Source organism: Hyperolius riggenbachi, chromosome 3 (assembly GCF_040937935.1).
Source record: "Hyperolius riggenbachi isolate aHypRig1 chromosome 3, aHypRig1.pri, whole genome shotgun sequence".
Classification (NCBI taxonomy): domain Eukaryota; kingdom Metazoa; phylum Chordata; class Amphibia; order Anura; family Hyperoliidae; genus Hyperolius; species Hyperolius riggenbachi.
The window spans coordinates 326,190,526-326,217,856 of record NC_090648.1 but is presented as its reverse complement, the minus strand read 5'-3'; the positions used below and the strand labels follow the sequence as shown (position 1 = coordinate 326,217,856).

Genomic DNA, 27,331 nt, shown 5'->3' with positions numbered 1-27,331 from the left:
TCATAATTCAGTTCTGGAACATCACTGCTAGCTAATTTTAAAATGCTTAAAATAAAACTCTGGGCACACTGGCACAAAAAGTAACATGTTGGAAGAAAAACACATTCATCTTTCCAATACAAACTAAGCTGGACCCTAATTCTCTTCTTTCTCACACAGATTTTCACTCCCTCTGCGACAGCCTGAAGATCCTTTATCTGTGGTTTTCCACCATTTCAAGGATCAGGTATTTTTGTGAATATTGACAGTATTAATAAATATGAAGACTGTAACCTACCTCCACCTCCATGTTCACAATAAATTATTTAAAATGAAAAAGACAGCCGTGATTGAAAAAATTGTCTTCCATCTCGAAGGATAATTGATTTTCTTTAAAATAGCAATCTACAAAGGAGGAAGTGGAGCAGAATTCTTTATTGTATATACAGTCTAGTATACATCAATGCAGTAAGATGTGAATAAGGCTGGTGGGTGTCGGAGCTTGATGACTGACCCAATGTCCATTTGTGAAGGAAGACAAAAAGTAAACTACTGGCTTTCATGCAGGGACACTGTCCTGTTGGAAAGGTCCCACCTCATATGTGGGGCTGGAGTGGAGACATCGGTATGGGTTACCACCAGCAGTCAGATACGTCAGATAAAAAGACATACGTCCATCGAGTTCAACCAGAGAACAAAGTACAACACCAGCCTGCTCCCTTAAAGAGGAACTGTAACGGCAAAACGTCCCCTGGGGGGTACTCACCTCGGGTGGGGGAAGCCTCCGGATCCTAATGAGGCTTCCCACGCCGTCCTGCGTCCCTCGGGGGTCTTGCTGCAGCCCTCCGTACAGCCGTGATGTAATATTTACCTTCCTGGCTCCTGCGCAGGTGCTCTGACGGCTGTCGGCTTCGAAGTAGGTGGAAATACCCGATCGCCGTCGGGTCCGCTCTACTGCGCAGGCGCAAGTCTCCGGCGCCTGCGCAGTAGAGCGGACCCGACGGAGATCAGGTATTTCCGTCTATTTCCGAGCCGAATGCAGCCACAGCGCTCCCGCTGGAGCCAGCAAAGGTAAATATTGAAATTACAGTCGGGCCTGTCGCCGGCTGTTCAGAGGGCTGCAGCGAGACCCCCGTGGGACGCAGGACGGCGTGGGAAGCCTCATTAGGATCCGGAGGCTTCCCCCACCCGAGGTGAGTACCCCCCAGGGGATCTTTTTAAAGTTACAGAGTCTCTTTAAATATCCCTGTTGATCCAGAGGAAGGCGAAAAAACCCTTACAAGGCATGGTCCAATTAGCCCCAAAAGGGAAAGAAATTCCTTCCCGACTCCAGATGGCAATCAGATAAAATCCCTGGATCAACAACATTAGGCATTACCTAGTAATTGTAGCCATGGATGTCTTTCAACGCAAGGAAAGCATCTAAGCTCCTTTTAAATGCAGGAATAGAGTTTGCCATAGCGACTTCCTGTGGCAATGCATTCCACATCTTAATCACTCTTACTGTAAAGAACCCTTTCCTAAATAAATGGCTAAAACGTTTTTCCTCCATGCGCAGATCGTGTCCTCTAGTCCTTTGAGAAGGCCTAGGGACAAAAAGCTCATCCGCCAACCTATTATATTGCCCTCTGATGTATTTATACATGTTAATTAGATCCCCTCTAAGGCGTCTTTTCTCTAGACTAAATAAACCCACATTTATCTAACCTTTCTTGGTAAGTGAGACCTTCCATCCCACGTATCAATTTTGTTGCTCGTTTCTGCACCTGCTCTAAAACTGCAATATCTTTTTTGTAATGTGGTGCCCAGAACTGAATTCCTTATTCCAGATGTGGCCTTACTAGAGAGTTAAACAGGGGCAATATTATGCTAGCATCTCGAGTTTTTATTTCCCTTTTAATGCATCCCAAAATTTTGTTAGCTTTTGCTGCAGTGGCTTGGCAATGTGGCCAGCGTTTCCCCATAAAATAATCGTAATAATGCTAGCGTTTCCCCATAAAATAATCGTAATGTGACCAGCATTTCCCCATAAAATAATCGTAATGTGGCCAGCGTTTCCCTATAAAATAACCGTAATGTGTCCAGCGTTTCCCCATAAAATAATCGTAATGTGGCAGTGTTTCCCCATAAAATAATGGTAAGGTGGCCAGCGTTTCCCCATAAAATAATCATTACGATTACGTGATGTGGTCAGCGTAATGTGTCCAGCGTTTCACCATAAAATAATCGTAATGTGTCCAGCGTTTTCCCATAAAATAATCGTAATGTAGCCAGTGTTTCTCCATAAAATAATCGTAATGTGGCCAGCGTTTCCCCATAAAACAATCGTAATGTGGCCAGCGTTTCACCATAAAATAATCGTAATGTGGCCAACGTTTCCCCATAAAATAATCGTAATGTGTCCAGCGTTTCCCCATAAAATAATCGTAATGTGGCAGTGTTTCCCCATAAAATAATTGTAATGAGGCCAGCGTTTTCCCATAAAATATTCGTAATTTGGCCAGCGTTTCCCCATAAAACAATCGTAATGTGGCCAGCTTTACCCCATAAAATAATCGTAATGTGGCCAGCGTTTCCCCATAAAATAATCGTAATGTGGCCAGCGTTTCCCCATAAAATAATCATAATGTGGCCAGCGTTTCCCCATAAAATAATCGTAATGTGGCCAGCGTTGCCCCATAAAATAATCGTAATGTGGCCAGCGTTTCCCCATAAAATAATTGTAATGTGGCCAGCGTTTCCTCATAAAACAATCGTAATGTGGCTAGTGTTTCACCATAAAACAATCGTAATGTGGCCAGCGTTTCCCTATAAAATAATCGTAATGTGTCCAGCTTTTCCCCATAAAATAATCGTAATGTGCCCAGCGTTTCCCCATAAAACAATCGTAATGTGGCCAGCGTTACCCTATAAAATAATCGTAATGTGGCAGCGTTTCCCCATAAAATAATCGTAATGTGGCAGCGTTTCCCCATAAAATAATCGTGACTGGCCAGCATTTCCCCATAAAATAATCATATTGCAGCAATGTTTCACTAGAAAATTATTATAATGTGGGCAGCGTTTTTAGAAAATAATGTAACCTGTTAAAAAAAAGCATTTACTCACCTGCCAGAAGTCTCCTCTCCTGGTGGCGTGCAGCTCCCTGATGATTTATATGCAGCCAGCTAAAAGTCCCGCGCTGACAGGCAGAGAGCAGGGCTACGGGAAGATGGCACCCGAAGCCCTGTACTGGAGACACAAATAGTCTCCAGAGCAGGGCTTCGGCTGCCATCTTTCCGTAGCCCTGCTCTGACTCCTCAGGCTGAGGTGAGCTGCGGGGAGTGAACTGGCACGCCGCGGGCAGTTCACCACCTGGGGGTCGGCATGGTCCCCCCTCCCTGCCCGGGGCAGCGCCCCCCTACCGCACAGCGGATAAGGCGATCGCTTGGTTCAGCCTGGTGGACGAGGCGCCCCTGGTATGTGCTCTCTTTTTGTCTTCCTTCACTCTAGATATTGTCTTGCCCTGGAAGCAGCACCGGAAAGCACTACCCTCCTCTCTTATGGTGAACATCAAATTTTTGGTTCATGAACTTCAAACGCCAATTTCCGCAAAAGTTTGTCAACAGGCGAATCTGGCAAACAGCCATAGACTTCAGTGGGCAGGCAAATTTTAAAACCTTCAAGGACTGTCTCTGGCCACAAAAAGTTATGAAAAATTTGATTCAAGGGACCTAACACCTGGACCGTGGCATGCTGGAGGGGGATCCATGGCTAAAGTCCCACCAAAAATTACGTAGTTGATGCAGAGTCGTGTTTTAATCTTTAAAGGGCAGAAATCACAGTACGTTCCTAAATTTGTGGAATTAAGTGCTTTAAAACATCCGGCGTGCGTACATGCTGATAAGGTAGTATAAGTGTTATGGCCGGTTCACACTGACAGATGAAACGCTCCGTTTAATGTACCGCAAACAACCACAAAGAGCTTTAGTGATCATTGGTTTTGCTAGTTGACACCTTGAGGACATAAATGTTAATCTTCTCGGTGGCAATCTTTGTGTAGTGGTGTGTAGTGGCCGCCGCGCTTGTGTGCACGTTTGTGAGAGTGCAGGCGATCGCGGTTTTCCAGCCTCTGAGTTCAGGTTGAGAGTAGCAGTTGAAAAAGTTGCGGACAAAAATGGGCGCAGTTGTTATTTATCTATATATGTGGACACCACCAGAGGGGTCTGAGGGTTAAGCACCAGCAGGGGAGGGTTCTTTGTGAGAGTAGGGAGAGGTTAGGTTGTAGTTTGGTTCAACATTATCTGTATTTATTTACTGATAATGTGATACCACAAATAAATTGTTATTTATGGTTTTTGTTATTTAACGTTGTGCTTAAATTGTTATTTACCAATATTGCTAGTAATATCTTTATTTAACGTCGTGCCTAAATTAGCTTGCAACTTTTTCAATGTATGACCAGGCTGAGGTAGTTAATTGACAGTTACAGGGGAACTTCAGCCTAAACAAACATACTGTCATTAAGTTACATTAGTTATGTTAATTAAAATAGATAGGTAATATAATCTCTTACCCACCATGTTTTGAAAGAACAGGCAAATGTTTGTGATTTCATGGGGCAGCCATCTTTTTCATGGGAGCAGCCATCTTTTTGGTTGAAAGGAGGTGACATGGATCATGAGACACAGTTCCAACATTCCTGTGTCCTAATCACCCCTCCCAGCTGCGCACGCTGGGCTTTAAATCTCAAATTCGACATGTAAAAAAAAATGTGCACCAGAACAGCAGGATGAGAACAACAACATCAGAAATCCCATCATGCTTTGCACAGCATCAGGGGAAAAATTTTAGGGCAGTTTTCTTCTGTGCAGCTAAGAATGAGGATTGGGTAAGAATAACAAAGTTCTGATGCTGTCAAACTGTTAAAGAAACACCAAGCATTTCAGTGGTGCTGAGTAGCTTTTTAGTCTGGAGGTTCACTTTAAGTGACCAAAAAAACACTGATTCTACACTGAGGCCTTATACAGGAGGCAGTAGTGATACTAAATGCCAGTAGTGGTGGTGAAGGATTATTGGGTTATGGTCGGTGCACTACTAGGACCAGCAGATGTTGCTCCAACAGCTAACTTGTGCACTGGACACAGAACAGCAATACAACAGCAAGAAAAACAATGTACTAGCCCTAATAAGGGCTTAGCTGTTCAGGACAATGTGGTAGCAGCAAGAATCTGCACCGAGGACACAGAACACATCCCAACCTAACTCTCTCCCAGTCACAACACAGTGTCCATGATCTGCCTAGCACAGAAGCCAAACACAGACTGCAAAATGGCTGCTGTGCTGGCATTCTGATAGGTGGGGGGAAGGTCCAGGTGGGAGGGATTGCTGATTGGCTGCCATGTGTTGTCTGCCTTTGGGGTGAAGGGTCAATTTTTGGATCCATTACAATGTATGTGTAATGGATCAATTACAATGTATGTGTTATACAATGTATAACATACCTTGTTCACCGCGAACTATTCGCCGGGCGAACAGTTTGAGCCATTTCTACTCTCTGATTGCTACCTTGAGATCCATTTTCTAACAACATTGCCAATGTCCATAATGGGTCAAAATGCTTGATACAATGTTGGCCAAATCGCTAAGGCAAGCAATTTGGACAGCGGCAGCATTATCCCCTATGGCAGAGTTTCCCTGCACGATTTGCCGGCAGGGAAACTCTGCGGATTCGGCCCGATTTCCGCAGTAGTGGAAACAGATCCTTAAGAGATGTATCTAAAATTGCATTAGAGGAGAACATAAATATAGCATTTATTTAAAACTACATTAAATTTCTATCTTTTTTTTATAAATAGATAAATGAAAAAAAATGTATTTACCAGTATCTGACTTATATCTAATGACATGAAAGTGTGCTATTAGATTAAACGTTTTCTGGAGGACTATCTGATTCATAGTGGCTTGATCCTTCTAGTTGCTTTATGATCAGGAAAACAATAGGATGCTTGTTGTGGACACTTCTTTACCACCACAACATATGTCCTCAGACAATCATGATGGAACAGATGGACTTTCCTGACCAGTGATGCTCCCTGAACAGACCACTAGCATCTCCAATACTGCAGAGTGCATAGACATTTAACTTCTGTGACACAAGACTTGTCTTCAGTGACATTTGAAAACAATCAAGGATCCACGTTTACCTTACCAGCTATTTCAGCTTTCTTCTGGTGAAAACCTGCTGAGGTTGTCTATAATGTTAGCAGGCTCCCCATGGACTTTTTATTTTTAAAATCTGTTGACATGACATACATTTCTAGGTGGCAGGAATGTCTGCTGATACCTTAAAAGTTTCCATGTGTAGAATATTAATGCCTTCAGAGGAATGACGCTGGTCTGATCCTATCTACAATCCTTGCTTTTAAAGTTGTGCCAAATATGGATTTAGATGTTATTTGATTATGGACAACTGGAACTGTCAAAAATTGAAACTAGAGACAAGATGAACATTCTATATGTTGTATACATGTGTACAAGGTTTATATGGCTAAGTATATGTACCCACAATACTTTTCTACCAGTAATGATATATACACTACACAATAAGAAACAAAAAAATGCATTTACTAATAAAAAAAGTTTATAAACTGTTGGCTAATCATTATTATGTAGTCAGACCACTGTAGCTCAACTTCAAGAAGTAATATGCATTTAACTTTCATAGTGTTCAAATCATTATCAGGTTCTTTATGAATGGTGATGTCACTACTCATAACTAGTAGAGGTTCTAGTTAAAAAACAAAAACAAAAATCAATTCTTCAATTATGTGTCTGTCTTTGTTGAAGAGATTGACCAACTACCTGTCTGGACTTGAACTTAGGAAATGTCTCAGTTATACTGACAGCAGTAAAACCCTATGGATGTATTCCGACTCCTATTTATTCAGATCTGCAATAGCAAAGGTTTGATTTTAAAGCCTATCTAAAACTAATATAAAGAACCCAACTGAGTTAGAGCTGACTGGTTGATAACTCCTAAATCCCTCTGCAACTTTTTCCCATTGATCCCATGGCAACATTTTTCCATAGGTAGTGGAGGTTATGGTCTTTATTCATTCTTCAGATTCTGTCACTGATGGAGGTAAGGACTTCAGCACTGCTTCTGTTTCTACCAACCCTGTGCACCCATGGACCAGCATTAGAAGGTGCATGCACATTTGCATGCCACCTATAATCTTAGCCAAAGATTTTGTGGTGGCAGACAGTTGACATTACTTTTGGATGAATGTGAAGTCTGATAAGATACCTTATTAATTCATTGCAAAGAGTTTTATTAATTTAAAAAGTTAACTCAATGACAAGAACACATTTTCAATGTAATTTGGCCCAGGCACAAATCGATCAGTTTTGAAACTTCACTTCAGTAGCAACAGTATAAATATGCAATTATTGCATAATTGTGACATATTTGGCAATAAAAACCTTTAAAACAGAGCAATAGTTTATAATTTTAGCTCAGTAAGCCATTAAAACATTATATATATATATATATATATATATATATATATATATATATATATATATATATATATATATATATATATATATATATATATATATATATATATATACATATACATATACATACATACATACATACATACATACATACATACATACGTACATACATATATATATATATATATATATATATATATATATATATATATACAGTATATATAAAAAATGAAGAAGCAGCGAAGTTTTCAAAACAGAACATTTGTCTCACTGCCAAATCTTTTGGCCAATACTGTCCTGTTAGACAATGACAGCTCATGCCTGGCATAAACAGAAATAGCTGCAATGATCTAGCATTGGCCATAGTGGAAAATGAGTGTAAAATCACATACGATGTATGTCTATGGGACACACAAAAATTGCATTGGTGTGCGTTTTCCAATGCGATTTTACATGCATTTTAAAATCACACAGCAAGTTCCTTCTTCCTGCGTACTATATGCAAATCACCTGCGACACTGTAAGTCCGGCTATAATCTGCAGTAGTACATTTCCTGCTCCTCAAAGTTTTGGAAAACGGTATTCACTGTGAACTGGAAAACTGAAATGGAGAGGTACAGTGAGTGACCCAGAGGACAGAACAACATACAAAAGTCCAAGATAAGTGGTGGGTCAGTACAGTCAATATTAATATATTTAACCCATTAGCTCAGGGGTGTAGCTAGAAATGACTGGGCACCATAGCAAATTTTTTGTATGGGCCCCCCACCCCATTTTTGTATGCCCCCCCCCCACCCCCAACCAAACGCACCTCTCGGGCCTCCCACCTAAACATTCCCACACCCCTCCAAGACCTAACACCCCCACGCCCATCCTAGATTTCCCACCACAATGACAATACAAAACTCAAAGGAAAAACCAAATAAGTATATGAACATTTTAATGTAAATGGAAAACCATAACCGATAAAGTGTCAAATCTTAAAAACAGGAATAAAAAAAAAAAAAAAAAAGTGTGTGTGCGTGTGTGTGTGTGTAGGTGTGTGGGTGTGTAGGTGTGTAGGTGTGTAGGTGTGTGGGTGTGTGGGTGAAAGAGCAGCATTTCACCATAAAATAATCATTATGCGGGCAGCATTCACCAGAAAATAATCGCTATGTGGGGGGAGCATTCACCAGACAATTATCACAATGTGGGGGGAGCATTCACTAGACAATCGCTATGTGGGGGGAGCATTCACCAGACAATAATCGCTATGTGGGAGGAGCATTCACTAGACAATAATCGCTGTGGGAGGAGCATTCACTAGACAATAATCGCTGTGGGGGGAGCATTCACCAGAAAATAATTGCTTTGTGGGGGGAGCAATAACCAGAAAATAATCGCTATGTGGGGGGAGCATTCACTAGACAATAATCGCTATGTGGGGGAGCATTCACCAGACAATAATCGCTATGTGCGGGAGCATTCACCAGACAATAATCGCTATGTGGGGAGCATTCACTAGACAATCACTATGTGGGGGGAGCATCCACCAGACAATAATCGCTATGTGGGGTGCTTTCACCAGACAATAATCGCTATGTGGGAGGAGCATTCACCAGACAATAATAGCTATGTGGGGGGAGCATTCACCAGACAATAATCGCTTTGTGGGGGGAGCATTCACTAGACAATAATCGCTGTGGGGGGAGCATTCACCAGAAAATAATTGCTATGTGGGGGGAGCAATAACCAGAAAATAATCGCTATGTGGGGGGAGCATTCACTAGACAATAATCACTATGTGGGGGAGCATTCACAAGACAATAATCGCTATGTGGGGGAGCATTCACCAGACAATAATCGCTATGTGGGGGGAGCATTCACCGGACAATAATCGCTATGTCTGAGGAGCATTCACCAGACAATAAACGCTATGTGGGGGAGCAATAACCAGAAAATAATCGCTATGTGGGGGGAGCATTCACTAGACAATAATCACTATGTGGGGGAGCATTCACCAGACAATAATCGCTATGTGGGGGGAGCATTCACCAGACAATAATCGCTATGTGGGGGGAGCATTCACTAGACAATAATCGCTATGTGGGAGGAGCATTCACCAGACAATAATCGCTATGTGGGGGAGCATTCACCAGACAATAATCGCTATGTGGGAGGAGCATTCACCAGACAATAATCGCTATGTGGGGAGCATTCACTAGACAATAATCGCTATGTGGGAGGAGCATTCACCAGACAATAATCTCTATGTGGGAGGAGAATTCACCAGACAATAATCGCTATGTGGGAGGAGCATTCACCAGACAATAATCGCTATGTGGGGGGAGCATTCACCAGACAATAATCGCTGTGGGGAGAGCATTCACCAGAAAATAATTGCTATGTGCGGGGAGCATTCACTAGACAATAATCGCTATGTGGGGAGCATTCACTAGACAATAATCGCTGTGGGGGGAGCATTCACTTGACAATAATCGCTATGTGGGAGGAGCATTCACCAGACAATAATCGCTATGTGGGAGGAGCATTCACTAGACAATAATCGCTGTGGGGGGAGCATTCACCAGAAAATAATTGCTATGTGGGGGGAGCAATAACCAGAAAATGATCGCTATGTGGGGGGAGCATTCACTAGACAATAATCGCTGTGGGGGGAGCATTCACCAGAAAATAATTGCTTTGTGGGGGGAGCAATAACCAGAAAATAATCGCTATGTGGGGGGAGCATTCACTAGACAATAATCGCTATGTGGGGGAGCATTCACCAGACAATAATCGCTATGTGCGGGAGCATTCACCAGACAATAATCGCTATGTGGGGAGCATTCACTAGACAATCACTATGTGGGGGGAGCATCCACCAGACAATAATCGCTATGTGGGGTGCTTTCACCAGACAATAATCGCTATGTGGGAGGAGCATTCACCAGACAATAATAGCTATGTGGGGGGAGCATTCACCAGACAATAATCGCTTTGTGGGGGGAGCATTCACTAGACAATAATCGCTGTGGGGGGAGCATTCACCAGAAAATAATTGCTATGTGGGGGGAGCAATAACCAGAAAATAATCGCTATGTGGGGGGAGCATTCACTAGACAATAATCACTATGTGGGGGAGCATTCACCAGACAATAACCGCTATGTGGGGGAGCAATAACCAGAAAATAATCGCTATGTGGGGGGAGCATTCACTAGACAATAATCACTATGTGGGGGAGCATTCACCAGACAATAATCGCTATGTGGGGGGAGCATTCACCAGACAATAATCGCTATGTGGGGGGAGCATTCACTAGACAATAATCGCTATGTGGGAGGAGCATTCACCAGACAATAATCGCTATGTGGGGGAGCATTCACCAGACAATAATCGCTATGTGGGGAGCATTCACTAGACAATAATCGCTATGTGGGAGGAGCATTCACCAGACAATAATCGCTATGTGGGAGGAGAATTCACCAGACAATAATCGCTATGTGGGAGGAGCATTCACCAGACAATAATCGCTGTGGGGAGAGCATTCACCAGAAAATAATTGCTATGTGCGGGGAGCATTCACTAGACAATAATCGCTATGTGGGGAGCATTCACTAGACAATAATCGCTGTGGGGGGAGCATTCACTTGACAATAATCACTATGTGGGAGGAGCATTCACCAGACAATAATCGCTATGTGGGAGGAGCATTCACCAGACAATAATCACTATGTGGGGGGAGCATTCACTAGACAATAATCGCTGTGGGGGGAGCATTCACCAGAAAATAATTGCTATGTGGGGGGAGCAATAACCAGAAAATGATCGCTATGTGGGGGGAGCATTCATTAGACAATAATCGCTATGTGGGGGGAGCATTCACCAGACAATAATCGCTATGTGGGGGGAGCATTCACTAGACAATAATCGCTATGTGGGAGGAGCATTCACCAGACAATAATCGCTATGTGGGGGAGCATTCACCAGACAATAATCGCTATGTGGGAGGAGCATTCACCAGACAATAATCGCTATGTGGGGAGCATTCACTAGACAATAATCGCTATGTGGGAGGAGCATTCACCAGACAATAATCGCTATGTGGGAGGAGAATTCACCAGACAATAATCGCTATGTGGGAGGAGCATTCACCAGACAATAATCGCTGTGGGGAGAGCATTCACCAGAAAATAATTGCTATGTGTGGGGAGCATTCACTAGACAATAATCGCTATGTGGGGAGCATTCACTAGACAATAATCGCTGTGGGGGGAGCATTCACTTGACAATAATCGCTATGTGGGAGGAGCATTCACCAGACAATAATCGCTATGTGGGAGGAGCATTCACCAGACAATAATCACTATGTGGGGGGAGCATTCACTAGACAATAATCGCTGTGGGGGGAGCATTCACCAGAAAATAATTGCTATGTGGGGGGAGCAATAACCAGAAAATGATCGCTATGTGGGGGGAGCATTCATTAGACAATAATCGCTGTGGGGGGGGGAGCATTAACCAGAAAATAATTGCTATGTGGGGGGAGCAATAACCAGAAAATAATTGCTATGTGTGGGGAGCATTCACCCGGCACCCCCCCCCCATCAGCACCCATCCCCCCTCCCGCACCTCCAGCATACATACCCAAACGCAATGCTGCAGCTTGGGGTCAGGTCAGGTCAGGTCGGGTCGCTCCGCTCCTCCTCCTCCTCGGGTGACTGACGCATGCAGGCAGGCTCCAGCACACTCAGTCCGCGGTCCACTCCCCCTCCGAGTCCGACGTCACTGGGCTGGCTCCTTCCTCCTTGGCTGGACGGAATGCGGAAACCCGGAACTATAAAGTAATAGTCGGGCCGGCCGCCAGGGAGATCAATGCGCGGTGCACAATGCGAACTAGTCCCCCTCCGCCAGTCCACACGCTAGGCTGCCATGTTAATGAGAGGGAGGGGGGGCGCAGGAGGGGGCCTGGGGGGCCCGCTTTTTTATAATTATGGATGGTGGGGGGGGGGCCCGGGCCGGCCCAGAATTATAATAATAAAAAAAAAGTCCTCTAATCTACGGGCCTCCCGTGACGTAGTGCTGCCAGGGGCCCCATTGCAACCGCTATGGTTGCTATAGTGAATGCTACGCCCCTGCTTTAGCTGCCAATTTATTCAGAGGTTTGCAAGTACTCCAGGCCAATTCATTTTAGCACATTTTTTTATTTCTTATTTGTTACATTTCCTTGCTTCAAATTAGTACTGCTGTAATGTTTATGGCCACTTGTCACTAGGGGACAGTGTGAGACAATAACAAAGGACTTCTGCTTTCAGTTTCTATATTTTCTGCTAGCAGGGAGTCATCAAAGCATTCCAATAATTTACAGCACAACAAGTTCTGCCAACTGAGGTCAAAAGCACTGCCCTTATCTCATACGAGATAACTCTATTGAAGCTGCTAATACACAGGTGTCGAACTCCAGGCCTGGAGGGCCAGATCCATGCCAGTGTTTAGGATGGACTGAGAAAGAGAGTAATGTATTCTACCTGATGGACCACACCTTTCCTGATTCAGACCCATCAATTAATTTGAGCTGTGTCAAAAATGTGTGAGGACCTCGGCCCTTGTAGGACCGGTTTGACATCCCTGTGCTAATAGGTTAAACAAATTAGTTCATGACCGTAATTCCATAAGATAGAGCATTGTGGTCATGAATAAATCAGTTTGAAGATTAAAAGTGAGCCACCTCTTCAAACTTCCTGCTCCTACTTCTCCCTTTTTCTTTACCTTTCCCACCTCTATACAGAATTTGTTACTCAGCAGAAAACCAAATAGCCCATCTGTGTGCTGATATAGAAAAAAAGTCACCCAAAGTGATAACAACATATAATTTTAGACAACATTTATCTCCTGTTTGTATGCAGGCATGTTCCAACATTCCTGTGGTGCCATCTGACACCGGATTATAGTTTGGCATGGTGTAGGGAATGTAACGCTGCTTTATGACATACCTGGTTTCCTGTTAGATTGTCAGCTGTCATCGGTAGATAAAGTGTGAAGGATGTGGCCTGACAGTGTCTGTAGTCTATCCTGCTTATATGGCTTATGAGACTACTTATGCAAACGTCCAGCAAACATGCTCAAGGCCCAGAAAAGACTGAACCAGCACTTTGGCATAAGCTGAATTATGTGTTCTACAAGTCTTCTAGGTAAGCGGCATCACACTAAAGAAATCATATTTTGGAGATGTGCAGCAGGTTGTCTATTCATCAACAAGTGAAAATTCAGAAGTATTTGATAAGTGGAAATAACTTAAAGCGGTATAAAACCCTGACATAATATTCAATAAAAATATGTTTTCCTACTTTTTATATTCCATACAGTTATCATATTTGCTTTTGTGCATAAGTATTATTATTAGTTTAGAAATTACAAGTTCCCAAAGTACACTTTTTTTGCTCTGAGAGCTGACTTTGCATTTTACTCATAACTGCTTTATTCATCGTCTAATGTAAGCAGAAATGCTTTCTGAGTGTCTGACTGTGTTCAGGAGAGTCTGCAGTGTCAGAGAAGTGTTTACTTAATTGTATCAAGTGAGGAATGTAAACACAAGATAACATTATCTCTAGTTCGATGTGTCCAACTCAGGGAGCTTGTAAGTCCTGTGTTTAACCCTTTGAATGTTGTTCTAGTGCAAAAAAAATGGTGGTAGTACATAATACGCTGTAAATAATCTATTAGAGCAAAGAAGAAATGTTTGGTTTCATTCCACTTTAAGATTTTTTTTTTTCTGGAACGGTTTTACAATTTGTACAAAGTCCAAACGCTCAACCCCCACTGGCAAATGACCCCATGTGCTGGACTGAGGTAGCTATTATTTTTGTTTGTGTTCAGCCCTTCTGATAAGTTTCTTCTTCCCTTGTTCTTATGATTTGCCCTTCCTCTTCTGTGGTTTGTAATAGGTCCATCTGTAATTTCTACTGTCATAAACATTTGAGGCTTATAAACTGGTCTCTTCACTTTGCTTTGCAGTGGACAACATTGTACATCTTTTTCTGTTTTGCTGCCTTAATCCACGTACACACTTTCTATAACTGTCAACCTTTGGGATTGAGACCTGATCCAGAGTGTGACAGTTCCATGCATGAACATTCATACATGTTCAGGTACAGCTGTGTAACGTTTACTAATTGAATGGGTGAGGGGGGATAACAGTGATGTCTAGGATGGACTGGTTTCTGGTGGTTGGGGTAAATAGAGGAAATATGTACTCAGGCCTTTCTGTAGCTTAAAGGTTCGATGTGCTATATCTTTAGGAAACCACAAGGGTAATCTCTACACAAACTAGATTTTTGGTTGAGATGGACTTGAACAACTACCTTGACCGAGTTCTAGCTGGTGTATGAAGTTTAAGTATTTTTTAGAGATCTGAGAGTGTAAAGTTCAGCTCTGATAGCAAAGGACAAGAATGAACATAAGAGATTGGCAAGTATTTCACAAACCAGTTACAGATGTATGAGTTATGAATCCTTGTAATAAGTGTTAGGACACTGCTCTGCTTCCGAGCTTTTTTCACTGCTTTTTATAGACTTTAGCTGCTTATCTCTAACTAGCTAGAACTGGTGTAACCCCCATCATTTTCAAGTGGTAAGTCAAGAGAGGTTATTGTTGAATGGCATCTACTGTGACAGGAAACCATGCCTCATGCCAAATTCATGCCAGGAGCAGCAGTAGGTGAAACAGCAAATTCTTCTATATTCTGCCCACGCAACATATAAAATAAAAATATTGTGTGTTTATACAATAGGGTGTATCCACTAGATGGAAGGAATCTGGTGCCCAATTTATTGGGACTACAGGCTTTTAAAATATGACTTGGCCCTATTTCCTGTGGAAAGGTTGAACAGGACTTTAACCTCCTTAGCGGTAACCCCGTGTGTGACACGGGGTAAGCCGCCGGAGGGTGCCGCTCAGGCCCTGCTGGGCCGATTTACTTAATTTTTTTTTTGCTGGACGCAGCTAGCACTTTGCTAGCTGCGCCAGCACCCCGATCGCCGCCGCCGCGTGCCCGATCGCCGCTATCCGGTGCGGCGCGCGGCCCCCCCCCCAGACCCCGAGCGCTGCCTGGCCAATCAGTGCCAGGCAGCGCCGAGGGGTGGATCGGGTCTCCCAATGACGTCCCGACGTCGCTGACCATGGCCATGGCGACGGGGGAAGCCCTCCAGGAAATCCCGTTCTTTGAACGGGATTTCCTGATCGCCTATCGCCGGAGGCGATCGGCGGGGCTGGGGGGATGCCGCTGAGCAGCGGCTATCATGTAGCGAGCCCTCGGCTCGCTACATGATTTAAAAAAAAAATAATTAAAAAAAAACTGCTGCGCTGCCCCCTGGCGGTATTTTTCATACCGCCAAGGGGGTTAAAGAGATAGTGACATGATAGCCTTGCTTTAGCAGTAAGCTGAATTTTTGACATAGTGTAGACAGTAGACTAGATTGGTGGGCCTGAACTGGGATTTGCTCTGACTGGACCAGAAGTGCTGAGCCCATGTTCAATGCTATATTTGTGTCAGACGAGCACAAGACAGGTATCTTCTTTACCTAATGACAGATGGCTAATTGGCCATATCTTCCTCTCAGCACTTGCCAGAAGCATGTAATTTAGGCAAGTGCTGTTAATGGATCATTTGGCTGCCACTATTGCCATTAATGTTAACTAGTGGCAAATAGACCCCAAATCAGAAATTTGACCACCCAGTAAAATGTACTGTTTATATTATAGTTTATAATAACTATATAATTTATAATCTATAACACAATCTTGCGCAATTAATATCAAGTACAATGTGTTACCAGTTAAAGTCACTGATTAAATTATCTATTATGACAGAATATTATTTGACTAATTTTGGATATTATCAATAACATAAGCTTGTGCTGGGAATCAAGTATATTAGGCGCCTGTTACAAATATACAAATATCCCTATAAATTATATCAGTACCAAAATTAAAAAAGTCTACAGCCTGGAAACGTAAGCGGTTTATGACATTGACAATGGATAATTATTTGCTCCAAAGCATCCTTTTTAAGTGTTTTTAATTATCCTGCGCCACAGTCCTGCTAAAGTTACTCAACAATACTTGCAATGTGGGATCCCTGCATTTGGCCCAATGGAAAGATAGTTGAATATAATTCCTGCTGCACTCTCCACCAATAACCTGTAATGCAAAATAAAGCTCCACATAGGGTAATCACGTGTATTGGTAATTGAGTGAAAATTAAATATTACTCTGTACAATAAAACACAACCAAAAATTAACAGCTATATAACAACAGAATATAGTCCTGGTTGCCCAAAGCCACTTATCGTCACCATGTTCAGTGAATGACTGAATACAAATTTTTCACAAACATTTTCCGAGCGCCTAAATGCAATGGCTTGGAAGTGCGTTCATGAAAGCAGCAATACTAGTGATAACATGCAAAGAAAACAAATATCCTCGACTTTATAGTACAGAACCTTCCTTGTAAACCATATTCTTTCAACTTATTGTTTCCTCTATGAAAGAAATTGCTGAAAAGCACCAGGCACCCAAATTTCCTTGCACCTTTATTTTGCGTAGACGCGCTTGCCTGCGCAGACACAGACCATACTGGGCCTGCGCAGTATGCTCCTGGTGACATCAGCGGGATTGAGGACACGGCAACGCAGGCACAGTGATTTTCAGACTTTAAAGTCAGAAATTCCAGATAGTGAACCGGAGGCGGGGCCGTAGCATCGGTGAATGGCTGCGTGGGCACAGGATGTCTGCGGGGGACCATTGGAAGCCCCGGGTAAGTTCAACTCATTTTCCCCCGACCCCCCCTACAGTGTCCCTTTAACCACTTTGTATCCAGACCTTGTTTTCCCCTAATGGACCAGATCAGTTTTGATGCTTTAGCTGTGTCCCTTTTTAATCAGCAATATCTTCATCTGTACTCATGCCACTTAAATGATCTATATATCGTTTTTTTCAAGACAAACTAAGCTTTCATATGGGGTATTTGGTCCCAAGTAAAATGTTCCTATCTATGCATTTTAATGGGAAAAAGTGGAAAACATTTTTTAAAAATGTATTATTTCTCAATTTTGACCAATTCCTGTTTAAAAAAAAAAAGTGCTATTGACATAAAAACTGTGCCACCAGTTTATGTCACCCAGTATAGATATCCAGATGTGTCCCCAGTATCACCCCCCCAAGTATAGCCAGATGTGTCCCCAATATCAGCCCCCCAGCATAGCCAGATGTGTCCCATGTGTTTGCCACCCCCCAAAATTGATTGACAGATGCACCCCCAGGAATAGTGTCCCTCCTTTATAGCCAGATGTGTCCCTGGGATAAGAATTACCCCATTGTAGCCAGATGTACCCCAAGGATTAGCGCTGCCCCCCATTATAGCCAAATGTGTCCCCAGTATTAAGTTATGGCCCCCCAGGTGCCCAGATGTGCCATATTATTAAATCCCCCTCCCCTCGGTTACCCAGATGTCCCCCAGTCAGTTTAACCCACCCTTTACATATCAGCCCCAAGAATCGATAGCCAGATGTCCTCCCCCCCATCAGGCAGCCCCCTCCTTGAACAAATCATTAAAAAAATGCACCAGCAAGCAGACACTCTCACCTTATCTCCGAGTCTCCGATCCCCGCTCTGCAGTCAGCCGCGTATTGCCGGTTACCCGGGTCCTGGCTTGATGATGTCATCAAGCCAGGACCCGGGTAACCGGCAATACGCGGCTGATTGCAGAGCGGGGATCGGAGGCTCGGGCTTCCGGATAGTTGCAGGAACGAGGTAAGGTGAGAGAGGCTGCTTGCTGGTGCATTTTTGTAATGATTTGTGCACGGAGGGGGACAGATGAAGGATCGCTGCAGTTGACTACTGCAGCGATCGTTCATGGGAGGAGGGTGGACTAATTGACTACAAGGGAACATGCTCCCTTTCACCAATAAGTAATGCAGCTGACAGTGCCGAGGGGTGCGCTCTGAAGCGCACCTGATTGTGCACAGTAGGGCTGCAAGCTTAATCAGTATATCTACGTCATGGTGGCTTGGAGGGTGCCACAGATGACATAGATATGCTGTATCAGTGGAAAAAGTGGTTAATAACCAGCACCAGGATGTACGGTTGTAAGCGTGCTGTACTTTTCGAACATAAAGTGCGTGTAGATGCATTGCCTTCTCCTTTGGACTACCTGATTCTCACATTTCTATAAAGTAGGCATGTCCACAATATGCACATAACAAACTGACATATTTTCAAGGACCAGTTCATTATCACATTTCTTACCACCAATTACTTCCCTCCATAATAGGCTAGAACCCTATACTCAGAGCCGGGACAATGTCCTCCAGCACCCAAGGCTGAGACACCAAAGTGCGCCCCTCCATCCCTCCACCCCAGCCGTCACACACTGATTGCTATTAGACTAAGAGGCACCCCAGGGCCCCCAACACCTTAATCTCTAGTTATCTGGCTTGTAGTCACTTCCATGTATCTCCTTTTCTTATTTCTTTCTGCTTCAAACACAAATAGGAATGTCAGCTGAATGAATTGTGCGCCCCCTCCTACACTGCGCCCTGAGGCTGGAGCCTCTCCAGCCTATGCCTCGGCCCGGCCCTGCCTATACTGCTTTCCAGGTGTAGCAATACACACTGCTGATTTTAATATTGCAGAAACTTTATCTTCCTTGTGCAGAATGCCCCTTTTCCATGTACAGATGCCATCTCTTCCATGTGTAGGAGTTTCTTATCATATTGCATTTTCTGTTGCTTGCAGGGAAAGGGCAGAAATAAGTATTGTAAAGTACAGGTGTTAAACCCGCCCCCCCCCCTTTTTTTTAGCTAAATAGATTAGGTCTTAAAGTGAACTCAGAACGTCCTCTCTGCTCACAAAGATAAGCAACAGCATAATAACCTTCAAAGAAAAACATTTCTTTGTTACACCGAAGAACAAAGAGAAATCGAGAGCCCAATATGGTGTAGTATTGGTGTAGTATTGTTAAGTTGGTTGTGGTTAAGTGCAAAATATTTAGATATACTCACAAACATGGGTTACCCATAGGCAACCACTTCAAGTGCAGGTGGGGAGTATTAGAACCTGACCCCACTCAGGTTTTTAAGATGTCGCTCTCTGTAGATAGGAAACGGGGTAGCACCCCTTCACCGAGGGTGGACTCAAGATTTCAGCAAGGCTTGGTGTACAGAGGCGCCAGAGTAGAATAAAAACGTTTAAAAACCGTCTAAAAGAGGGGGATGTTCAGGTGGACTTACCTCCCTCAAAAATATAAAACTCAATTGAGTCACAGAGGCGCTCACTTCTGTATCTAGACCCATTGAGTTATACTCCTGTTTGCCTGATGAAGCAGGACCACACCTGCGAAACGCGTTGCACTAAGTGGAGTTCAATAAAATATTTTTGTATTGATATATTGTGACTCAATTGAGTTTTATATTTTTGAGGGAGGTAAGTCCACCTGAACATCCCCCTCTTTTAGACGGTTTTTAAACGTTTTTATTCTACTCTGGCGCCTCTGTACACCAAGCCTTGCTGATTTCTTTGTTACAGCTGATACAAATCCTGCAATACATCTGCAGTGTGTCTACTTCCTGCTTTCATGGAAGGAGACATATTGTTAACAACCTGTGCTTTCAAATTCGCCTCTCTGCTGTGGCAGTCAGCTGACACAGCTGAGGGATCAAATTACAACTTGTGATTAGACACAGATGAGGGGGAATTAGACAGGCTAAACTCTCTGAATACATACAGGGTGCATTTCTCTATGTTTTTCTTCTGTCTTGTCCAAGTGTACAGGTCCATTTTAACTGCAAATACAGCTGAAAGTACAGATAATGCTAGTAGTCTGGCGGTTCAAGCAAAGCATCCATGTCAGAGCTGGTTGAATGTACACACACATGAATATGTGGTCAATGTGATACTAACTGTATTCTTGAATCCATGTAAAAAAATTGTCAGCTCTGATGTAGATTTTCCCCAATCACCACATGCTGACATCAGCTAGTTGAGGCTTTTTCTCTGTGAATGCATACTATTAAGCTTCTATCTGGCATTGCCAAATCCATACCTGAGCAATGACATGAATTATGAGTGCATGGGTGATGTGATTCCTTGCATAGCCCGTGTTACCCTAGCAGCACAAGGGTTGCTCAGGTAACGTAGGTTGTGCAAGTTTCACAATAAGCACTACATGGTTAGCATAGATAATGAAACAATTACCGTTTGCTGCATTTGCATGCCAATCTTATCGATGTTTTGTGACTATCCAGTGGCTGGCTAGTGTACTGGTAAAGGGCTCTGCCTGCCTCTGGCACAGGTGACAAATCTCGGCTCTTCCTGTTCAGTAAGCCAGCAGTCTATTCAGTGAAGAGACCTCGGGCAATACTCCCTAACACTGTAATACTGCTACGGCCTACTGAGCGCTTCCTAGTGGCTGCAGCTCTAGCGCTTTAAGTCTTCCAGGAGAAAAGCACAATATAAATGTTCTGTGTCTTGACCCAAAGTGCTTTAACAACTAAGAATAACATGTTAAGGTCCATACACACGCCGGACTGCAAGCAACGACGGGTCCGTCGTCACCTCCCACTGGGTGGGCGTTCCAGCGACAGTCCGGCGTGTGTACAGTCTGTCTGCAGACTGATACGGCTGTTTCTGAGCGATCCGCCCGCCCGTGACTGGTCATAAAAACATTACCATTGACAGTATTGAAAACAAGTTTAAACTAGAAAAGTCAACATATGATGGGCAATCAAAAAATAATGCTTCCATGTCTTCCATGTTATTTTTTTAATCTACTATTTTTACTGTAAGTAACCAAGTACAGTATGTTATTATACAAGAAGAGTCCTTTTTGCTAGTGTATGCTTCTATCTGTCCTATTACGTGAATAGAATCATAGATCTGAGACTCAATAATCAAGAGGCTGTCGTTACATTTTGGTGAAAAGGGCTGTGAACCTAAGGAAATCTGTAACAGCCCCTCCTTGGCTTATCTGCAGTTTCTATTGCTCCTTCTTGAAACCTCTTCACCCAACACTGCAGCCGCCCCATAACAATTCTTCCGTTGATTATAGATTTCATTCAGTGTGCAACCCTCTTCTGACAAAAATGGCAATGGCTGCTCTATGTTTTAATTTCACATCCATGGTTCTGATCACTCAGTTTGAAAAAGAAAACCATACATTAGAAGGGTAGGGACACCACTACAACACTGTGCTGATGTTATTAATAGGATCCTTTATTATTATTGTGCACACTGTCATTCTGTAATGAATCCAATAAGTGTAACACAAAAAAATTCAACCTGATGATTTTTCTGGATAGCGGATGCATTTCCCGTAGAAAGCTTAAGGTGAAAACGCATCTGCTCTGGATTCAAGCCAAACACAGATCGCCATGAGAGCAGACACTGACTATCCACTCCAAAGGGCTGTTTGTGATCTAGCTCAATGTAAATCGAGCCTAACACATCAAAAAATTCAGACATGGATACATAAGGCCCTGTGCCAGCGTCCATCTCTGAGATGGATGTGGCATTTGGGCTGATACGATCTGCATCCGAATCCCCCCTGCTGCGCCCCCACCCCCCCCCCCCCCCCCGCACACGAATTGGAAGCAGCCTTTTATGGGGCTGATTTATGATTGTTAGCCAGTGGTCCGAAACAATCTTGGGTTGCAACAACTTAATTTCCAATCATGAAGCCGGCTTTTCATACAGCCATAGCATGCTAGCTTTATTTACAAAAAAAAAGGAGCACTAAAAGAAACCAGTAGTATTTTTGCCAGTTTCCCTTACTTGGCTTGCCTGAATCCACATGTTGTTCATTGCCACATACTGCATTTTTTAGACAATAAGACTCACTTTTTCTCCCCCAAAAGTTTGTGTGTGTGTGTGTGTGTGTGTGGGGGGGGGGGGGGTCACTGCGTTTTATAGTCCAGATGCAGGAAGTTCCTGACTTCTGAACGTCTGCCAATACAAACCTTCAACCCGCCGCAATGTCGGGCACTCGCTTGCTGTGTCCATGCAGTGGAGGACACAGGGGGACAAACGGAGGACACAGGGGGACACAAAGGGGCATAGAGGAGGACACAAGGGGGACACAGAGGGGCATAGTGGAGGATACAAGGGGGACACAAAAGGGGCATAGTGGAGGACCCAATGAGGGACACAGGGTGACACAGGAGTACACAAAGGGGACAGAGGAGGACACAGGGAGGTACAAGAGGTACAAGGGGGCATGAAGTACAAAGGGGGCATAATCCACAAGATGCCCCTTTACCATGGATGCACCAGGTTTAGTATATATTTTTTTCCCCTGGTTTTTGTCCTCTAAACCTAGGTCTTATGGTCAGGAGCATCTTATAGTCCGAAAAAATCAGTACTTTATCACATCAATCACATAACTCCTAACTGTTCCTCTTTTAGAAGGACAGTCCCTCTTTGAGAACCCTGCTCCACTTTCTCTCTGTCTTTCTCATTTGTCCCTCTTTCAGGATTTATGTACAGTAAATATATGTATTTTTCTGCTGAACAAATGTCTTTAACTACCTAAAGACCGCCCCATGCCAATGGGCGTGGTTGCGGCGGCAGCCCCAGGACCGCCTAACGCCAATTGGCGTCAGGTCCTGGAGCTGGCTATTAAAGGAGATCGCATGCAGGCTGCACGCGCATCTCCTTCTCAGGGGCGGAGCTCCTCCCTGCCTTCAGTCTCCGAGCGGCAATCACCGCTCAGGAGACTGTAAGACGGCGTAATCGCCGTCTATTTACATGTACAGTGCTGCGATCGGCAGCAGCGCTGTACTCGGGACAGCCGTGTGACATGGCTGTCCCCTCCATAAGCTGGACAGCGATCGGCTGTCATAGGCTGAAGCCTATGACAGCTGATAGCCCTGATTGGCTGGCGGTGGGTGGGAGGGAGAGAGCAGGGGAAAATAATTAAAAAAAGGCTATTTTTATTTAAAAAAAAGGAAATAAATACTTATATATATATAAAAAAATATAAACAAATGTGGCGCGATCAGACCCCACCAACAGAGAGTTATGATGGTGGGGGAAAAAGGGGGGGATCACTCGTGTGCTGTGTTGTGCGGTCCTGCAGCTTGGCCTTAAAGCTGCAGTGGCCAATTAGGGAAAAAACAGGCTGGTCTTTAGGGGGGTTTAACACTGCGGTCCTCAAGAGGTTAATTTACTTTATATGGTAATTTTACCATATAAAAAAGACCAGTGTGGTTTGAATTAGAAAACAATATACTTTTCCAATGAAATCTTTATTGTATGTGTGACTAGGGGTGTGTCGGGTGCCTGATTAGGGGTGTGGCCTAAGTGTCCTTCTTTCTTATCTTAAAATGTTGGGAGGTATGCAGTCATGTGATCATTTATGTGATCTGGCAATCTACCTGGTCTTGTTAAATGAAAATCAATCTGTAAATTTTATACACCACATCCCTAAGTGTTATCTGCAGTACAAAGATCTTTTAAATCAGTTTACAACACAGTGAAATAAATACTGGACTGCTCAGTGCTATCTGATTTCTTCCTTTGACTCACTCTATTCTTCTATTATGGGAATTCTCCATTTATGAGAAGACAAACCATCTGCAGACAGAAGACCTTGCAAAGAAAGCTACAGATTTGCATGAGATGTAACTCTACAGTTATAAATGTCCATAGTTTAAGAAATTGCTGCTGTTTCACACTTAGAATAATATGAATGGCAGCGTGGGAGTGTTAAACCTTTGTTTCATATGAATCATTCCTAGTCCCACATGTTAGGTTAATCTTCAGGGAATCTAGAGGATTACATACATTCAGACTAATATATGTTCCCCTGAGCAGCTATGAAAACAAATACAGATGGCACTACATCATTGAGTGCACTAATCTCTGGGACTGCACTACCTCTGTCAGCTCCTTTTTGTTTTAGAGCATCAAAGCTGAACTCTAAGCAGACAGCTAAATACATAGCTGAAATAAAGCATATACAAAATGCTTTATCTTCTTAAAATGTTAGTTATTACATCCAGACAGTGTTGTCATTCAGATAGTACATATTTATGACTGAGTGCTGAGAAGTTCCTGGCTTTGCCCCCTTCCAGATAAATAAGAAAACGAGTGTAGGGGCATATGACAACCTTATATCTTAGTGTGTAACTGTGCAAATATCAGCACAGCTCCCAACTGTCCCTCTTTTGGAGGTCCAGTCCCTCTTTGGGAACCCAGTACCTCTGTTCCTCTTTCTTCCTCATTTGTCCCTCTTTGAAGACTCAATGCAATAGTAAGTTTGGAAGAGGCACACCTTAAAGAGATAACAAAAAAAGTTCCCCTGGGGTACTCACCTCGAGAGGGGGAAGTCTCAGGATCCCAATGAGGCTTCCCCGCCCCTGTAGCTGCAGGCAATCCAGCGCTGGCTCCCCCAAAGTGTCCCGGAATCCTCCCTCGACAAGCCTGACAAGCGCTGATAAGCGCTGATTTATTTACCTTCCCTGGCTCCAGCAGGGGGCACTGATGCGGCTCTCCGCACGGAGATAGGCGTAAATAGCCGATCTCTGTCGGGTCCACTCTACTGCGCAGGCACAGGAGACTTGCGCCTGTGCAGTAGAGCGGCCCAACAGCGATCGGCTATTTCTGCCTATCTTTGAGCCGAGAGCCGATACTGCGCCTGCGCTGGAGCCATGGAGGTAAATATTTACATCCCCACTGTTCAGGGAGCTTTATCTCCGCCGACGTGGGACCGAGGAGGATGGGGGAAACCTCAATAAGAACCCGGAGGTTTTTTTCGTTACAGGTTTACTTTAACGTTTAAGATTGGGTGCATAGCCTGGATGCAAAGCCACATCAGTAAAACATGAAAAGTTCATAGTCTTTGAGGACTCATGTACAGATCTGTGTTAACATATGTATTTTTCTACTGAAAAAAAAAGTTTAATTGATCTAAACTGTATTCCTATCCTTTAAATTGATATATTTCTTATTTTCAAATGTTACAATCAAGGACAATGAACTAGGATAGAAAAGGACCAGTGTGGCTTGAATGATAAAACTACACATTTTTCACATGAAATCTTTATGGTATGTGTGACTAGAGTTGTGCTGGGGGAATGATAAGGGGTATGACAGAGGCGTGGCTTAAATGTCCCTCTTTCTTATCTCATAAAGCTGGTAGGTATGCATTAGGTGTTTGCGATTCTTAAAACAGTTTTTTCTTTTACTGAGAGGCGATGATGGCAGAGGCACAAGCAAGTTTTATGTCACTGGAGTTAGGCTTTCATAAAGTTTTTGTTTCTCCAGGGAAACTCAGCAAAGGACATTCACACGTTTATGTCACAAACACTGGGGGAGACGTTTCCTTCCTACAGCAATGTTAAAACTTGTAAATCTCATTTCAGGATTGAGCATTTCACAGTTGAAGATGAACCCTTCAGTGACGCCAGCAACTTCAACTGATCCAGCAACCTGCGATGCTATCCATGTGCTGATTATTAAGGATTGGGGAATATCTGCAAAAAGATGGGCCAGATATTGAACATCTCACGGGAGCGTGTTGGGTTTGTTATCACCACTATTCTAGACACGCTCAAGCTTTAAGCTAATTGGGTACCAAAATGTTTGAACACTGAATAGAAGAAGGAACGAGTTGAAAACATCCAAAGCTGTTTAAGCCCATTTTGAAGTTGTATAGGAATTTTTGGCTAGGTTAGGGAGAATGGAACCTGGCTCCATATCTATGATCCTAAAACCAGGGAACAGTCAAGGGCTGTGGCTGTAGAAGTTCTGCACCCAGAAATCACCCCAAAAAGTCATAATGTCCATTTTCTGGGACAAAGATAGTATTCTATTGTTGGACTACCTACCAAAGGGCTCTAGTATAACCAACAGTTTTATGCTAATCGCCTGGACCAGCTGAAGGTGGCAATTAAGATGGAACACCAAGGGGGTTATACAGTGAATCAATATGTTGAATTTCATGACTCTGGCTCTCTTCTTTCTGGGCAAAGCGAGAAACGTATCCGCACCCCATTGTACAGCGTGTGGGCTGGTTCCCACTGCAAGAGCTTTTAAGTGCTAGTGATTTGAAAAGCTTTTGCTAATGCAATGCTATGGGTGATATTTATAAAATCCCATCGCTCTAGTGAGAACACACACATAGCATTACATTAGCAAGAGCTTTTAAAATCACAAGCGCTTAGAAAAAGCTCTTGCAGTGAAAACCAGCCCTAACTAGCACAATCTATCCTGTCATTGAATCAGTATCCTCTCTTCAGTCAACAGTACATACAGTCTAGGCATTGTACTTCTTCTAGCCTGCTGATTAGACAGCAAGGAGCAGCAGCACACTGATGAGTTGTTATTATGCTTTCTCTTACCATAATTAGGCGCACACACACTTAGTCACTGGTTTTAATACAGAATTTGAAGTCAGGCTCTTGAAAGTGCAATTGCAAAAAAACACTTTGTCTGAATACTTTCCAATGTATTTGGTGTTGACATAGTAAAGGTGAGTTGCATTAGGCAAATCAATCAATTTATTCAGTTTCAGACCAAAGTCAAGATGTTCATGTATGACTTGCACAGTCTTTGCAATGCTGGTCTATCTATGTTTGTGGAGAGTAAAACACATTAATACAGGATAAGTGGAATCTGCTCCTTGGCAAACACATCCTTGCCAAAATCTGGACTTCCTCTTCTTTGTTCTTCACATGGTACGGTAGAAAGCTTACTGAAATGACTTTAAATGCTTAGCTGAAGTACTGGCTGCATTGGTTTTGTTAAGACACCACTGAAACCAATTACCTTCCTGGAATGTTCTGCCTCCACTGCTGTATAAGCATGTGCAACACAGAG

General features: G+C 43.3%; 1 long non-coding RNA gene across 1 annotated transcript; it reads left to right on the top strand.

Annotated features, from left to right (window-relative positions):
- The first annotated feature begins 156 nt into the window (after positions 1 to 156).
- LOC137561481 (uncharacterized) lies at positions 157 to 26,449 on the top strand. The gene is made up of 2 exons (XR_011030030.1): positions 157 to 226; positions 25,876 to 26,449. It is a non-coding gene; the product is annotated as an uncharacterized lncRNA (long non-coding RNA).
- The last annotated feature ends 882 nt before the right edge of the window (positions 26,450 to 27,331 follow it).